Source organism: Mirounga angustirostris, unplaced genomic scaffold, assembly GCF_029215605.1.
Source record: "Mirounga angustirostris isolate CCGP_5_RB_7025 unplaced genomic scaffold, mMirAng1.0.hap1 SCAF_6, whole genome shotgun sequence".
NCBI classification, from domain to species: domain Eukaryota; kingdom Metazoa; phylum Chordata; class Mammalia; order Carnivora; family Phocidae; genus Mirounga; species Mirounga angustirostris.
The window spans coordinates 93,504,799-93,517,193 of NW_026991714.1; the positions used below are offsets into that span (position 1 = coordinate 93,504,799).

Consider the following 12,395-nt stretch of genomic DNA (forward strand, 5'->3'; position numbering starts at 1 on the left):
TGCTCTCCCTCTCTCTCTGTGTCAAATAAATACATAAAGTCTTAAAAAGAAAAAAAAAGAGGGGCGCCTGGGTGGCTCAGATGGTTAAGCGTCTGCCTTCGGCTCAGGTCATGATCCCAGGGTCCTGGGATCTAGCCCCACATTGGGCTCCTGGTTCAGCGGGGAGCCTGCTTCTCCCTCTCCCTCTGCCTCTCTCCCTGCTCGTGCTTTCTCTCTCTCTCTCTCCCTATCTCTGTGTCTCAAATGAATAAATAAAATCTTTAAAAAAAAAAAGAAATCAACAAAATGAAAAGATAACCTACTAAATGGGAGAAAAACTTACAAATCATATATCTAATATGGGGCTAATATCCAAAATATATAAAGATCCCATACAACCTAACAGCAAAACAAAACAAAAAAACCCTCAACATACTAAAAAACAAAAAAACTCCCAATCAAGAAGATCTGAACATTTTTCTAAAAGAGGCATACAGATGGCCAACAAGTGCATAAAAAGATGCTCTACATCATTAATCATCCAGGAAATATAAACCAAAACCACAATGAGATATTACCTCATGCCTATGAGAATGATTATTAACAAAAAGAGTAAAAATAACAAGTGTTGGTGAGGATGTGGAGAAAAGGGAATTAACTGTGCACTGTTTGTGGGAATGTAAATTTGTGCAGCCACTATGAAAAACAAGATGGAGGTTCCTCAAAAAATATGATCCATCAATTCCACTTTTGGGTATTTTTTTGAAGAAAACAAAAACACTAACTTAAGAAGATACATGCATCCCATGTTCACTGCAGCATTATTTACAAGATATGGAAACAAGCCCTGTGTCCATGGATGGATAAATGAAGAAACTGGCGCATACACACACACACACACACACACACACAAACACACACAAAATAGAATATTATTTGGTCATGAAGAAGAATAAAATCCTGCCATTTGTGACAACACGGATGGATCTCAAGGGCATTATGATAAGTGAAATAAGAAAAACAATGACAAATTCTGTATGCCCTCTCTTATAAATGGAATATAAAAAAAAAAAAAAAAATCCAATGAGACCACAGACACAAAGAAAAGATTGGTGATTGCCAGAGGCAGGAATGAAGGGTGGGAAAAATGGGTGAACTATTTTTGGTTTTGCTTTTAGTTTAAATAAATAAGCCACAGAAATTTATTTCTCACTCTTCAGGAGGCTGGAGAGCCTAAGATCAAAATGTGGACGGATTCAGTGTCTGTACTTCTGTTCATAGATGGTGTCTTTTTTACCATGTCCTCACATGGTGGAGGGGGACAGGAGCTTTCCAGGGCTGCTTTTATAAGAGCATTAATCCCAGTCAATAGAGTGGAGCCTAACCTAAAAGCTTAATCATCTCCCAAAGAACCTATCTCCTACCATCACTCTGGAGGTCAGGATTTCAAAATACGAATTCTGGGGGACACACACACTCAGTCCATAACACTTTCTGGAAAACTGTCACAAACCACAAGAGACTGGGAAAACATGCAACTAAATGCAATGCATATCCTGAATTGATCCTAAAATAGAAAGAGGACATCAATGTAAAAACTGGTGAAATCTAAAGAAAGTCAAGTTAATAGTAATGTATCAACGTCATTTCTTAATTTTGATAAATATATCATGGAAATGTAAAATGGTAACAATGAGAGAAACTGGGTGAGGGGTATAAGGTAACAAAAAAAAATTTTTTTTTTTTTAAAGATTTTACTTATTTATTTGAGAGAGAGAAAAAGAGAGAAAGCACCAGTCAGGGGAAGGGCAGAGAAGCAGACTCCCCGCTGAGCAGGGAACCCAACATGGGACTCGATCACCAGGACTCTGGGATCATGACCTGAGCCGAAGGCAGAAGCTTAACCAACTGAGCCACCCAAGTGTCCAAAATTCTTTATTCCAACTTGCAACTTTCCTGCAACTCTAAATTACTAAGAAATAAAAAGTGTATTTCAAAAATAGCAAAGATTTAATCAGACATTTTACCAAAAAAAAAGATACATTAAAAGCAAATGAACACATGAAAATATGCTCATCATTAACTACAGTTTTTGGCAGTTTGTCAACTTGTTACAAAGTTAAACATGCACTCATACAACCCAGCAATGCCACTCCTAGGTATCTATCCAAGAGAAATGAAAATAAATCCATGCACAGACTTGTGCTGGAATGTTCATAGCAACTTCATTTATAACAAACAAAATGCAAACAACCCGAATATATCCATTATTTGGTGAATGGATAAACAAACTGTGGTGTACCCATACATTGGAATACTTTCTAGCAATATAAAGGAATGAACTGATATATATAAAGTTCTTTTTTTTTTTTAAAGATTGAGAGAGGGAACACAAGCAGGGGAGTGGGAGAGGGAGAAGCAGGCTTCCTGCCAAGCAGGGAGCCCAATGCGGGGCTATATCCCAGGACCCTGGGATCATGACCTGAGCCGAAGGCAGACGATTAATGACTGAGCCACCCAGGTGCCCCTTTATATACAAATTTCAAAAGCATATGCTAAATGGAAGCAACCAGACACAAAAGGTTTCTCATATATATATATATGAAAGTAGAATATGAAAACAGAATAATGTAAGTAGAATTACATTTTGGAAAAGGCGAAACAATAGGGACAGAAATATCAGCGCTTGCTATGATCTGGGGGTCAGGTAGGTGGACTGATTACAAGGGTCATGAGGGAACTTTTTGGGGTGATGAAAACATTTTATGCCAAAATGTATCCAATTATATAATTAAATGGAGTGAATTTTACTGAATGTGAATTATACATCTATAAGAATAAAAATAAAGGACACATTTTGAATGCCAAATCAAACAACAAAAAGATATTTACTGAATACCTACCAAATGACAACCATTATGCTAGGCTAGTTTGATAAAATAATGATAATGTCTACTTGCAGAGAATGATGAAATGGGGGGGAAAAAAACAGTTAACGCCTAACTGTTCTCTGGCATCTAGCCTCTATACCTTCCTAAGAATTCGGGCCTCATCTACTTCTCAGTCTTTCCTTGACCACCTACATAAAAGACAGTAAGATTTTAAGTGAGAAAGGCAGAGTAAATATAGTGGAAAAAAAGAGAATACATGAAAATGGAGGGTTAGAAGAGAACCTGGAGGATTTGGGATTAGTTTGGGACTGTTTTCAAAAGATAAAAGTTTTACAAAACTGTGTCCAGGTATAGAAAGCAAACCTACAGGTTAAAGTAGAGTTTTGTTTTAGGAAAAAAGCTTACTGTGTATAACACATGCAATCTAATTATGATATTTCTTAAGAGGCTATAGGAAAAATAAAAGTAAAAATAATTTCCATACCCTGAGACAAATGCAGTAAGACAGAGGTGCCAAGAGTGGCATGAGGGTACCTGACTTAACATAACCTTGACAGGAGATAGCTCTCCTGGGTGGCTAGTCGTTAAGTGTCTGCCTTTGGCTCAGGTCATGATCCCGGGGTCCTGGGATCAAGCCCCATATCGGGCTCCCTGCTAGGCAGGAAGCCTGCTTCTCCCTCTCCCACTCCCCCTGCTTGTGTTCCTGCTCTCATGATCTCTCACTCTGTCAAATAAATAAATAAAATCTTAAAAAAAAAAAAAAAAAGGAGATAGCTCTGATCTGAGTCCTGAAAAATTAGACTATTCCGTAAGTCATTCAATTCTCTCTTGATCTTTTGAACTCAAAAGACTGTAATTACTCGCTTTCATTTTGAAGTATTATGACTTCTTCCTTATTTGATGCAGATGTTTTAAGAACCAGTTTGTTTCTTCCAGCCAGTCACCTGAAAAATGGGAATGAGTTTGTGTAGTATAAATGACACAAAGTATTTTTTATTACAAACAACAAAAAGCATGAGGATAAAAGCAGAATTATAAGATTACAAAGGTATCTCAGAAACCAAAAAGCAAGAAAAAAAAAAATCTGGATCCCACAAGGCTATACCTACCCCTAGAAAGTTGTTAAAAATTCTTCATTCTCTTCATCTTTCTCATTGCTGATTTTCTTTATACAGCTGAGGCTTCATTCTATGTTTAGAGACAAACTAAAACTTGAGAACTTTTGTATATGCACCTATTCAAAGAGGGCCACTCACATTACTCCAAATTTACCTGTTACTGGGTTTAGCACTATATAGAGTAGGTGTCCATCCTTGATCCAATCATGAAGTATGGAGAAAGAGGGCAGGTTCTGCAGTACAAAAGTAAACCACTGAGGTTCTCCAAAGTGAAAGTGGAAGGGAGCAGTTCTCAGAGAATATGTGTTACGTTTAGCAAGGAAGATAATTTCCAGCACAGTTACAAAATAACAGGAAAGCATTTGGCATTCTGGGGGCTGGCATATATTTTATAAACAGATTATGAAATGTAACTAATGTTTGTATGCATTAAATAAAATATATTGGGGCGCCTGGGTGGCTCAGTCATTAAGCGTCTGCCTTCAGCTCAGGTCATGATCCCAGGGTCGTGGGATCAAGCCCCTCATTGGGCTCCTGTTCAGCGAGAGGCCTGCTTCTCCCTCTCCCACTCCCCCTGCTTGTGTTCCCTCTCTCGCTGTCTCTCTCTCTCAAATAAATAAATCTTTAAAAAATTTTTAAAAAAGGGCGCCTGGGTGGCTCAGTTGGTTAAGCGACTGCCTTCGGCTCAGGTCATGATCCTGGAGTCCCAGGATCGAGTCTCACATCGGGCTCCCTGCTCGGCAGGGAGTCTGCTTCTCCCTCTGCCCCTCCCCCCTCTCATGTGCTCTCTCTCATTCTCTCTCTCTGAAATAAATAAAATCTTTAAAAAAAAAATTTTTAAATTTTAAAAAAAATAAAATACATTGTTAAAGGAAAATTATTACTATTTTTTTTTTGTTTATATTACATGTAATACCAACTGAATAGCTCAAGGAACACAGCATTTTCTTATCTCCCCAGACACTTTTCTATGCCCTTATATTTAAGGTCACTACCATGTCTAAAATCAATTTTTGCTTTGGCCTAATAATTAACCTAGAACAAGGACGGTCTGATGCAGCAATGCAACTGTGTAGTGTTAAGTGGATCTTATGAAAAACTGCTGTAATTTTGTGTTTTCTTGAATAGGAAAGGTAGACTGAAGGCACTAAAAGTGTCAGATTTGGCAATAAAATTAAAGGAAACATACTGGGCCTTTAAATTTGTATTGGATAGCCCTCAAAGATTCTTTTGGCTTATCTATATTTGAAAAGAACTGAATCAGTATAAACATTTCTATCATGTTTAAATTCACAAGGTTTCTGTTAACTTAATTCTATTTATATTTTTTTATTTTTTAAAGATTTTATTTATTTATTTGACAGAGGGAGACTCAGTGAGAGAGCGAACACAAGTAGAGGGAGTGGGGGAGGGAGAAGTAAGCTTCCTGCCAAGTAGGGAGCCAGATGTGGAGCTCGAACCCTGGACCCTGGGACCATGACCTGACCCTTAACGACTGAGCCATCCAGGCTCCCCTCTGTTAACTTAATTCTACATAAAAGTGTCTTTTAGGGGTGCCTGCATGGCTCAGTTGGTTAAACCCCTGCCTTAGGCTCAGGTCATAATCTCAGGGTCCTGGGATGGAGCCCTGCATCAGGCTCCCTGCTCAGCGGGGAGTCTGCTTCTCCCTCTGCCTCTGCTCCTCCCCCACTGCTTGTGCTCTCTCTATCTCTTAAATAAATAAATAACTAAATGAATAAATAAATAAATAAATAATCTTAAAAAAAAGTATCTTTTAAATCAGTGGTTCTCAAACTTAAATGCACATTCACCTGGGTAGCTTTTAACCTGATGCTAGAATCTCATTTCAGATCACCTGAATCAGAACCTTTGCAGGTGGACCCAGGCATCAATGTCCAAGGATTGCTTTTGTAAATAAACTTTTACTGTAACATAATCCTTTTCATTTCTTTACATGTTGTCTATAGTTGCAACAGAGACCATATAGCCAGCAAAACCTAAAATATTATCTAGCCCTACACTGAAAAAGTTTGCCAACCCCTGTTCTAATATATTAGATATAAGATTATTCTTAGACATAAGATTAAGAAAAGTGAGAGTGATCAGGGAATAGAATCCCAATTAAATTTATTTATTAAGAAATAAGACCTGTAGTTTGATGTAATTCCAATAGTTTATTTTTCCTTTTGTTTCCCTTGCCTGATGAGAGATATCTAAAAAATGTTGCCATGGCCAATGTTGAAGAGAGTATTGCCTATGTTTCCTTTTATGAGTTTTATGGTTCTAGATCTTACATTTAGGTATTTAATATACTTTGAGTTTATTTTTGTGTTATGTGTAAGAAAGTGGTCCAGTTTCATTGTTTTCATGTAGCTGCCCAGTTTTCCCAACACCACTTACTGAAGAGATTATCCTATCTCAGTTGTATATTCCTGTCTCCTTTGTCATAGATTAATTGACCATATGAATGTGGTACTATAAATTGGTGCAGCCACTACAGAAAATAGTATGGAGGTTCATCAAAGAGTTAAAAATAGAATACCATACAATCTAGTAATTCCACTGCTGGACATTTCAACCCCCCTCAAAAAAGAAAAGAAAACACTAATACTAACACATCAAAAAAATATATGCATCCCTGGGGGGCCTGGGTTGCTCAGTCATTAAGCGTCTGCCTTCGGCTCAGGTCATGATCCCAGGGTCCTGGGATCGAGTCCCACATCGGGCTCCCTGCTAGGCGGGAAGCCTGCTTCTCCCTCTCCCACTCCCCCTGCTCGTGTTCCCTCTTTCGCTGTGTCTCTCTCTGTCAAATAAATAAATAAAATCTTAAAAAAAAAAAAATGCATCCCTATGTCTTGCAGCATTTACAATATCCAAGATATGAAAATTACCCAGGGCGCCTGGGTGGCTCAGTTGGTTAAGCGACTGCCTTCAGCTCAGGTCATGATCCCGGAGTCCCTGGATCGAGTCCCGCATCGGGCTCCCTGCTCGGCAGGGAGTCTGCTTCTCCCTCTGACCCTCCCCCCCTCTCATATGCTCTCTCTCATTCTCTCTCTCACAAATAAATAAATAAAATCTTAAAAAAAAAAAAAAGAAAATTACCTAAATAACCAATGACAAATGAATGGATAAAGAAAATGTGGTATACACACACACACACACACACACACAGGAATATTACTCAGCCATAAAAAAGAACTAAACGATGTCACATTCTTGACAACATGGGATGAACCTAGAGGATCTTATGCTAAGTGAAATAAGTCAGAAAAACTAATACTGTATTATTTCACTTATCTGAGGAATCTAAAACACAAAACAAACAAAAACAGAAATAGACTCATATATCAAGAGAACAAACTGGTGGATGCCAGAGGAGAAGGGGATGGAGCAATGGACAAAATAGGTGAAGGGGATTAAAAGGTACAAACTTCCAGTTATAAAATAAGTCACAGGGATGAAAAGTACAGTAGGGAATACAGTCAATAAAATTGTAATAACCCTGCATGGTGACAGATGGTAACTACCCTTATTGTGGTAAGCATTTTATAATGTGCATAACTGTAGGATCACTATGAAACTAATATAACATTTCATGTCAACTATAGGTCAGTAAAAAAGTAATAAAGTAAATTAAAAATTAAATTAAAAAAATGTGCATGGCACCTGGGTGGTTCATTCGGCCTGCCTTGGGCTCCATGCTGGGCGTGGAGCCTATGCTAAAAAAGTAAAATACATTAAGAAAAAAAAGACCTGCATATATATATATGTATATGTGTATATATATATATACATATATATATATATATATATATATATATATATATATGATGAGAAGGTAGTAGAAATTAAGAAAAAAACATTCCATGGGCACCTGGGTGGCTCATTTGGTTAAGCGTCTGTCTTCGGCTCAGGTCATGATCTCAAGGTCCTGGGATCGAGCCCCATGTCGGGCTCCCTGCTCAGAGGGAAGCCTGCTTTTCCCTCTCCCTCTGCCACTCCCTCTGCTCATGCTCTCTCTCTTTCTCTCAAAAAATAAATAAAATCTTAAAAAAAAAAATCCCAGGCTGCTTTAATGATTGGAGTAGAAGCAGGGACAAAGAATACATATTTATAAATTATAGATTTCAACTTAAGCTAATATATAACTAATGATGTACTACTGAAGTTGGCTGGTGATTTCATTAGTTTTTCTAATGTCATTACTAAAGCAAAAACATATACAGATAATATACTAAGCATAAAGATTTTATCTATATATATATATTATATCTCTGCTGTACTCCAATCAATATCTCAACTTGAATGGAAAATCTAAAACTTCAAAATATTTTGCAAAAGATTTATTTATTTAGAGAGAGTGTGTGTGTGAGCGGGGGAGAGGCAGAGGGAGAGAGGGAGAGGCAGGAAGAGAATCTCAAGCAGACTCCCCGCTGAGCATGGAGTCCAACAGGAAGCTCAATCCTATGACCCTGAGATCATGACCTGAGCTGAAACCAAGGGTCAGATGCATAACCGACTGAGCCACCCAGGCACCCCAAAAGTGTAAAATATTTCAAAGAAAACACAGGAATGGGGCACCTGGGCAGTTCAGTTGGTTAAGCGTCTGACTTTGGCTCAGGTCATAATCTCAGCAGTCCTAGGATCAAGCCCCGAGTAGGGCTCAGAGCTCAGTGGGGAGACTGTTTCTCCCTCTCTCTCAAATAAAATCTTAAAAAAAAGTAAAGAAACGAAAACACAGGAAGAAAAATTAACTCGTAACTATGAGTTAAACATAGTTCTTAGGTATGACACCAAATTTCTGATCAATGAAAAACAAAAACTTGATAAATTGGACTTCACAAAAATTAAAAACTGTTGCTACAACCTGGGAGAAAATATTTGCAAGTTGCACATCTGAAAAAGGACTTATATCCAAAGTTTTTTTTTTTAAAGAAAACAACTCTCAAAACTGAAAACATAAAAATTTTATAATGAGCAAATGATTTGCACAGAGACTTCTCCAAAGAAGATAGACAGTAAATGAGCTCATTAATAGAGCTCAACACCCATTACTATAAGGGAAAAACAAATTAAACCACAATGATACACCACTACACACTTGAGAGGATATCTAAAATCACCAAAATCCAACTCTGAAAATATCTAGTGAAGAAAAAAGCAACTGAAACTCTCAAACATTTCAGGTGGGAATTCAACATGGAACAACTCTGGACAACAGTTTGGCAGTTATTTATGAAATTAAACATCACCATAACCATATGACACAGCATTCTTCCTCTTAGGTATTTGTCCAAGTAAAATAAAAATTTACATTCACACAAAAATGTACATTTGAACATTTTTAGGAGCATTATTCACAATTCCCCAAACTAGAAACAACCAAAGTTATCAATGGGTGAATGCATAAACAAATTGTGATACTTTTATACAATGGAATATTCATTAATAAAAGCAACAAACTCCTAAACATGAAATAGCACGGATGAATGTCAAAAGCATTATGCTAAATGAAAGAAGCCAGCCTGAAAGAATTATATATGATTACATTTATATGATGTTCTGAAAAAAACAAAACTATAAATGAAGAACAGTTCACTGGTTTCCAGAGTCAGGAGTAGGAAACAACCTTACTATGAGGGCAGCACAAGGAAATTTTGAGAGTGAGGGAACCATTCTGTATCCTGATTGTGGTGTTATTTACATGAGTCTGTAAATTTGCCAAAACTCACAAAACTATATGTGAAAAAATAAATGAATTTTACTGTATATGTTTATTAAAATTCCAATAATTTTTTTCAGAAATTGTAATCAAGTACTTATAAAAGTAAATAGCTTTACTTTACCTTACTAAAGCTATTTACTTTTACATAAAAGAGGTAGAAAGGCACCTGGGTGGTGCAGTCAGTTAAGTGTCCAACTCTTGGTTTTGGCTCAGGTCATGTTCCCAGGGTCCTGGGATCAAGCCCCTATTCAGGCTCCCCACTCAGTGTGGAAGTCTGCTAAAGTTTCTCTCTCCCTCCCTCTCTGCTCCTCCCTGCCGTGCTTTCTCTCTCTCAAATAAATCTTTTTTTTAAAAAAAAAGGAAGTAGAGGGCGCCTGGGTGGCTCAGTTGGTTAAGCGACTGCCTTCAGCTCAGGTCATGATCCTGGAGTCCCGGGATCGAGTCCCGCATCGGGCTCCCTGCTCAGCGGGGAGTCTGCTTCTCCCTCTGACTCTCCCCCCTCTCATGCTCTCTCTCTCTATCTCATTCTCTCTCTCAAATAAATAAATAAAAAATCTTAAAAAAAAAAAAAAGGAAGTAGAAAAAAAGTATATGTAGACTAAAAGGAAATGGATCTAACTCATAATGTTATTTTTTTTCAAAATATTAAAGATGACTTACTGTACTCTTTACAACTTTGTCTTTCGAAAATCTAGAATGGATATTACTTTATAATAAGGAAATAAATGCCATTTTTATTATTATTTTTTTTAAGATTTTATTTATTTTTGACAGAGATAGAGAGAGTGTACAAGCAGGGGAAGCAGCAGGCAGAGGGAGAGGGAGAAGCAGGCTCCTCGCTGAGCAGGAAGCCCGATGTGGGGCTCGATCCCAGGACTCTGGGATCATGACCCGAGCCAAAGGCAGACGCTTAACCATCTGAGCCACCCAGGCGCCCCTAAATGCCATTTTTATTTTATTTTATTTTTTTTTTTTTAAGATTTTATTTATTTATTTGACAGAGAAAGACACAGCAAGAGAGGGAACACAAACAGGGAGTGGGAGAGGGAGAAGCAGACTCCCTGCCGAACAGGGAGCCCGATGCGGGACTTGATCCCGGGACTCCAGGATCATGACCTGAGCCGAAGGCAGTCGCTTAACCAACTGAGCCACCCAGGCGCCCTAAATGCCATTTTTAAAAACTGAAATTACATACCACTTATAAAATTTCTCTGAGTAGCTGAAAAACAACCAAAATCAAACCATGGAAGAAGAAAAATAAAAGAGAAATCAAATGAAGAGGAGGCATTAAATCCTGTAATAAACTAGTTTATTTGTATTTCCTTCTACTTTGCTATTATTTTTAAATACCACAGAGTATCACTCAGTGTCACAGTATATTTTCCCTTCTTCATAATTTAACTCAATTAAAATGCAATTTTAAAAACTAAAGTTCATCTGTTACTGAGAATTTTAGTTTTGAGGAAAAGAGGTAGGTCTAAAATTTTCAGGATTTAGGTGTTTCTGCATGATAGGGCACACCAACTATATCATCATGCCAACAGTAAAGCTGGGTCCGGCAGGTGACATTTTCAATAAACTTTTATAATTCCATAAAACAGAAATAAAAGAAATGAAAATTAAATTTTTATACAAGCATATAACTTTTTTTAATCCAATCCGATTGAAGTTTTTTTCATATATGAACATTCAATCAGAAACAAAGGAAATAAGTTTTTTATTTTATTTATTTGAGAGAGAGAGCATGAGAGAGAGAGAGCACAGGCAGGGGGGAGGGGGAGAGGGAGAAGCAGACTCCCAGCTGAGCAGGGAGCCCGATGTGGGACTCGATCCCAGGGCCCTAGGATCATTGCAGCTAAAGGCACAGAGGTCAACAAGTAGCTCGAAGATTTTTAAAGACTATACTTTCAAATAGTTCTCAAAATACATAAAACCATATACAGAGAATATTCCATTCCTTTTCCCCTTTTTTTATATCTATTCCTCCAAAGATCCCCATCTGAAACACACACATGAAGGTAGCCATGATTAATGATTTCTTTTGTAGCCTTGTCAAGTTCCTTGATGTGTAAATAAAAATATAAGCCTATGTATTTTCTCACCTATTTTACACTTACTTTGCAAAAAAAACCAGAAAACCGTAAGTACAACTCCACATCTTTTTTTTTACTGCTATGAAATTAGTATTACATTATATTCAATTATTATTATTTTTAAAGTACTAAGAATAAAAATGAAATGTCAAATATAAGGCTAAATAAAAGTCCTACAATGAAATGTTATACACACACCACATTTTTAAGTTTCAAGGCCATCAGCAGTGTTGATGTGAAACTATATTAAGAAAATGTTAATGATTCATACAACTGTAAATGAGAAACAAGACTTACTGGGAGTTAGCTGAGGTTGCTTGCCTATCTCCAGTATAACATTAACCTTAGTGAGATCCCAAAAGGCCTTGTTCAAGCATGGCAACTCCAAGACTTAACCTGCCTATAATTAGTATACAAATGAAAGTTACTAAATTTAAATCAGGAAACTCCATTTTTTCAGCACAGCAGCATTTATTGGTGGAGTAGCTAAAAATGTACAACTGAACAGAAAATATATTTCATAAATGGACAATACCTTATCACAATTCTCACCTCCTCAAGGCATAAAACAGGAAAAGAAAGTAGAAAG

At 37.2% G+C, this 12,395-nt stretch overlaps 1 protein-coding gene and 1 long non-coding RNA gene across 3 annotated transcripts in view; both read right to left on the minus strand.

The window, feature by feature from the left end:
* JMJD1C (jumonji domain containing 1C) overlaps positions 1-12,395 on the minus strand; it is a 349,365-nt gene that overhangs the window by 170,118 nt on the left and 166,852 nt on the right. The gene's annotated exons all lie outside the window — the stretch shown is intronic.
* Positions 2,847-4,734, minus strand: LOC135364651 (uncharacterized). Its single transcript, XR_010412096.1, has 2 exons — positions 3,980-4,734; positions 2,847-3,814 (listed from the first exon to the last, which is right to left on the minus strand). It is a non-coding gene; the product is annotated as an uncharacterized LOC135364651 (long non-coding RNA).